We start from the raw sequence: 6,084 nt of genomic DNA on the forward strand, positions 1-6,084 counted from the left end.
GGGCATCGCGGCCGGCAGCGCCCGCCCCGCCGAGCCACGGGCGCCGTGCGGGGCTGCGGACACTCGAGCCCGGCCGCGTTTTGAATGAGCGTCCGCGGGAGCGAGCGGGGCCCCGGCCCCGGCGCGGCGCCATTGGCCCGAAGTTCCCTCATGTGATGCGGGGGGCGGTGGGAGCCGCCCGGCCCTGCCCGGCCGCCCCGCCCCGGAGCCGCCGGCAGCCCCGGCCGGAACGCGCGGGATGCTCCGCGGGGATGATGCGGGGTCTGGAGCATCTCGCTTATGGGGGCACGCTGCGGGAGCTGGGCCTGGTTAGTCTGGGGAAGACTGAGAGGGGATCTCAATCCATAAAAACATCTCCAAGGGGTGTGCTGAATGAGTGGTCGCCTGTATGATGTATGTCTTGTGTCAGCGTGACTTACAGCTCTGTTAGAAATTAGCACCTGCCTCCCTCTCTCAGAATCCTGGGCACAGTCGATGCCCGCTGTGTCACTCAGTATACCTCAGGATTTGTGGCACCCCGTGTGCTCATGGTGTTCTTTCCTTCCAGCTTTGTCTCAGTGGCAGAGCACTGCCAGGCCCAGGTGAACCCTCCTGGATGCCACTCTGGGACTCCTGGCACACCTGAGCATGACATTCCCCAGCGGGCACCAGCACAGGTAAGGGATGGGACGTGCACAGCTGTGATGGCAAGGCCCAAGGTTTGTCTTGTGACTTAGTACAGCCACACTTCCATGTACAGAAATGTGAATTGTGTAGAATCCAAAGGGTGGAGGGTTACCTATGTGCCAGTGGATCTCATCTGGGTTCCCCCAAATAAATTTTTGAGTCATAAAAGTAGCTCCTAGCCAGGTGTTTGAATGTTTTTAGACATCACCTTTTATGTGGCTTTTGCATTAGCAAGAAAGAAAAGTTTGACCACAGGCAGACAGTGCACAGTTCCCAGTATCCATCTCAGGAGCGTGATCACCCTGAGCTTCTTGGCATTTCTGAGTACTTGTAAGTCAGTGGGAGATGGGCAAGAGCCAAGAATCCAGAAACCTGTAATTAAGAGAGGGAAAAAAAGCCCAAGGAATTAATATTGGTTTGCAGACTGTGACCCTACATGTTCAAGTATTTTGAGGTATTAGCAGCTCTTTCTGGGGAGGGTTCTGTGGTCAGCCTTCTGTCTCTGTGAAGTTTTTCTGTTTCCAGACAGACTTCTTCTCTTCCAATCTATAGCACTGCATTACCTCCTCATTTAAATATTCACAAATTTATGCTAATCCCACTTTTACACAGCATAACTCAGTATGGCTTTTCTCAATTGGTTTCTGTCCAAGATGCTCCTCTAGATACACATCTCGCCTGCAGATGCATCAGTTTAGTTCTTTGTTGGTGATTTTTTGTGTGGTCTGTGCTGATGTTTAGTATGTACTTAGAACATTTCATGGCACTTTTCTTGTCTTGTACATATCTCTATCAAAAAAAAAAAAAATCTGTTGACCTGAATGGATAACCTAGATTTTGTGTGCAAATGTCCTTGGACTGATTGAGCAACATTTAGGTCTTTGGTTCTCCTAAGTCCAAGGAGGAGGAGATGCCACCCAGTCAGGCTATGCTCATGCTTCCTTTGATGCTAACGCCAGCAAAGCTCAACTCATATGGGGAAAAACCTAACACAGCCACTGCTGGTGAGTCTCTACATTGATTCTGCAATACTGCATTTCAGCTGAGGCGTGCAGGAACCTGCCATCGTGCTGAGCTCTCAAAGCTTCTCCTCATTACCCTCCATTGCCACAAGAGCATTGCTGTATATGTGGGAGTGTATGGACTTCACTTGGGATAGTTAAATTTTTAAATCCGATGAACAGGATGAAATAACAAGAATGGTCTTTTTAATTCCATTCTGGTGCTCTCCAGTATCCCGCAGATTATAAAATCCTTTGGGTAGAAGGAAAGAAATATCTCATGGGAATTCTGAGAAAAAGAAAGCAACTGTTATTTAATAAAGCTTGCACTGCCAGTTTCTGTTAGATCACAATTGAATGGAGGTGTTTAATACTCCCTGTTCATGAACTTCTGTGAACTTTTCATAGGGCTTAAATCTCTTGAGGTTAATGGCTTGGATCTGTGTTCGAGAATTGAGTTGGAAAGCTGCTAAACTTAAAAAGCTGTTAATTTTCCAGTTTGTTTGTTGGGCAAAGAAAATTCTTTGACTCCACTGGAAGTAAGAAAGCTGTATGCCTTTTCTTCTGGACAATGAGACTGGACAAATATGTGGAATGAAGCATTTACACAGGACATCGTCACGGATTTAGTATAAACAAACCCTGGGTTGCATTGAACAGTTGGCCAAACCTCATGGTGGGTGTTTGCATCACATGGAGGTACTGAGAGAGTTATTCCTTTGATGTGCAAAGCACTCACAGAAAGTCCCGATTCTCTGAACGCAGTAGGAGTGAAGTCCCAAGACAGCTTCTTGGCTCAGAGCTGCAAGTGTTTTTTGCAGGGATCAGGTTTGCATCAGCTTTCTTTCTTGGGCACAGGCTCCCAAGATTGCCTTCCTTCTCTTTCTCTCACATGGGTGCATATTTCTGCCTGCCCCAGGACTCTGCATGGAAGTCCCTCTTCTTACATAGCCTCATCCTTTGAAGAGACTTTGAATATGGTGTAAATTGAGTGGTGGCTATTAGATGCAGCGTGTTCTTTGATCTTGGTTGGTTTGTAGGGAAGGGAGCTTTTGCTCCTGTCTGATCCTGTCAAATTTTTCCAAACCCACCTTCACAGATAAAGGAGGAGACCTGGTCTTGACGCCATGGAATTTTCCTCCTTTCTGCTAACCCTTTTAAGCAGTTATTTCTGCACTGCAGAGTTGCAGAGATTTTGAATGATAAATATGACATAGGAAGAGCAACTAGACAGACATCCAGTAATGGCAGACAAAGCCTATATTACAGAAGAACAATTCCATATCACACATAAGAGCTGAGAGGTCTGTGCATGCATACTGTCCTAGGAGATCTGGGTTTGTCATGCCACTTTATCAACATTATTAATATTTACTTGTGCTGGTGCAGTTTTTAGAGCAAAGCCTCCAGTGTACTAACACACCAGGAGACTTCTTAGAAATGCTGCTGTGGGATGAAATGTGGGAGCGAGAACAGATAAACCAGCTGCTGTTGACTAAGTCCCTGATGCATTGAGGATTTCAAGAATACCGAGAAAACTCCTAAACAAAATCTTGGAGTCTCTTGAGCTGCCGCATGAGGTGAACTCAGAGGTGACATGTGGAACTCACGGTTTCAGCCCCTTCAGCAAGTGTCATTCGTGTCCTCTGCGAGCACAGGGGCTGCTTGGTGAGATGATTATACCAGATTTGTGTTGCTCAAGAAGAAACAGAAGCTCAACGTCTCGGCGGTTCAGCTCCGCGGCACGGCCAGGCAATCTGCCCGTCAGGACTGCAAACCTCTTTCATGCATGGCCAGCTCCAAAGGGCTGTGCTGCAGGACTTGGCAATGAAAAATGTCATCTACAATTATGCATATTTTCATCATCTTCTATCATGCAAATCCCCCCACCCCAAATATGCAGCAAATGTTTTGTTTGCATATGTAGGTCAACCACAAATCTTCTGTGGTCGAACATAAACATGGGCAGCACGGAGTGATGTATATGGATTTAAATCCAGGCTGAAGCATAACTCCACCACGGATATTTTCCAAGTGGAGTCTGTTTGCTAGACTTGTTTTCTTTTGACTTTTCATTTTATAGAGAATTGCTTTCTCATGGATTTGTGAAAGAACAACTGACAGGAGATACTCACCATCTTTGCAAAAGGAACTACTGACTTCAGACACAGAGGGATAGTTCTTAATGAGTAACTTTCTTTTTTTAACAATAGCTTGAGGAATGTGTTCTTTTTCAAAAGGGTACACTGAAGTATTTCTGCAAATTTGATGCTGGCAGGAGGCCAGTTTCACATGATATTTTAAAAACATGATATGTTCTTTTTGCAAATTAGATGCTACTTTGTTTTCCTTGTCTTGGCTATCTTTAAAAAAGAAAAGTATAGAAAAGAATACAGTTATTGCCCTTACAATGCTTCATAAAAGCTAAAAATGTTGATCCCAACTTGGAAACAAAAATGCTTACTAGATGAAAGAAAATATATTAGTAAAGAAAAATGTTACTTATTAACCTCATAAGCTTGACATGTTCACATGGCCAACTCATGAATTCCATACACTGCAGGTTAGCAGTAGAGTCCCTCAGTGTGAGCTGCTGGGATCAGCACGGTGTCATGATGGAAAACTCTTCAGTTTACTGCATCTGTAAAACTGCCTTATTTCCAGATTCCTCCTTGGATCTGGCACTCACCTGTGCACACACAAACATCAGGTAAGTGACGATTTCAAGGAAATGAGAGTGAAATTCTTAGCGTGAGAGATGAGTAAAATGCTGTACAATCAAACAGGATCCTTCCCCATTCTCATAAAATTAGGCCAGTACCTCTGTTGTCTTTGATATCCTGAATTTAATTAATGAGAGCATAGGGACATTACAGTTCTCCTGGATGGAATCCACATTCTTGTTCACTTCTTATCACAAGATACTAACAGTCTGTTCTTATCAACAACTCCCAAGAGCAAGGGTTTCAGGAAACAGCTTTGTGTTTAAGAGCACCCCGTAACTAAATTTCCCCCCTCCTCACAGGGGACAGATGATCTCAAGTTTCCCATTTCTTTCCTGCTGCTAGATCCAGCTTGCTGTATTCAGCAGGAAATGCTTTCCTTCTGTATTACCCTGTGCCTCATTACTGCCCAACCTATACTTTACTCCCTACCTTGCTGTACCTGAATTCCACATGCAGTCTGACCCCATGCTGCACACTGCATCTCTATTTATCCCAACAGGAAATGAAGGTTTTACCCACACAGCACAGGCAAAACAGGATCTATTACAGCTTCTCTGGTGGAGGAACAACTAGTCTGTTATTAGCCTGTAAGAAATGTGGATATATGATAGTTAGATATAAAAATGTTTCCCCTTTGCAATAATTTTGTTTGGTATTTCCCCATGCTCCAGTGCCTCTCAATGCTTTGGCCCATCTTAACTTTTTGCCAGGCTTTCTTTCAGCACTGCTGACATTGGTGAGGATAAATCTCTGTGTTAAAAATGTTCATCTGGGATCCTGGCAGTAAAATAAGAGACAGTCATAGTCAGGTCACCACTTTAAATCCTACTCCAACATTGCTGAATTCCTACATCACTCCTACTCTGAATTGCTTTTCTTACAGCTGAATTTTTATGTCAATATTGAACATAAGCAAAATATTAATTTTTCTTCCCAGTTTGTACCTGCCCATGGAAGAGGTTTGGAATGAGATAATCTTTAAGGTCCCTCTCAACCCAAACCTTTCTGTGATTCTGTGATCTGGTGGTGAAGCCAAGGATGTGCCTTCAGTGATGGACATGGAAAAGACACCACCCAGACAGCTCATCCTGCCAACATTACCAGCCCCTCTGAGCTCCTGCTGGAACATAGAAACGCTCCCAAGTTTTTAATTAAACACTGTCACAGCTATAAAAATATAATATACATCTTTTAATAGCAACGTGTGAACACCCAAGAGCGAGCTACCTGACCTCAGCCTTCCTGGTCACTTCACGTTGCAAGACACAACTCTATTTAATTAAATAATTTGTTTCTTCGTTGCCTGCAAGGGTAAATGATGGAAGACTGGTGAGGCACTGAAAAAAATAAGGGTTTTGACACAATCATATTATTTTCTCTCTCAACTAACTGGCAGTGCCAACTTTTTCTGCATTTATTTAAATTTTGCTGTAGTTTAAATAACTTCTGCTCATGTCCTGTTCCATATCATGACTCTGGTGATCGCTCCTTCACACAGAACCCTGATTATTCCTGTGTTTTGCCCTAACATCCCGGCTCTCAGCCCGAATTCCCGAATTTCTCCCGAATTCCCTACATCCAGGCCGGATTTCCCAGGGCGCAGCGCCACCGCCTGTCCACAGCCCTGCGCTCCCCCGAGCCATAAATCTGGGTTTTGCTCCAACAGCCGCTTTTCTGACTTGTTCTCGACT

At 44.6% G+C, this 6,084-nt stretch overlaps 1 long non-coding RNA gene across 1 annotated transcript; it reads left to right on the plus strand.

The window, feature by feature from the left end:
• Window positions 1–554: 554 nt before the first annotated feature.
• Window positions 555–5,555, plus strand: LOC134051810 (uncharacterized). Its single transcript, XR_009933812.1, has 3 exons — window positions 555–656; window positions 4,231–4,377; window positions 5,331–5,555. It is a non-coding gene; the product is annotated as an uncharacterized LOC134051810 (long non-coding RNA).
• The last annotated feature ends 529 nt before the right edge of the window (window positions 5,556–6,084 follow it).

Source organism: Cinclus cinclus, chromosome 19 (genome assembly GCF_963662255.1).
Source record: "Cinclus cinclus chromosome 19, bCinCin1.1, whole genome shotgun sequence".
Lineage (NCBI taxonomy): Eukaryota > Metazoa > Chordata > Aves > Passeriformes > Cinclidae > Cinclus > Cinclus cinclus.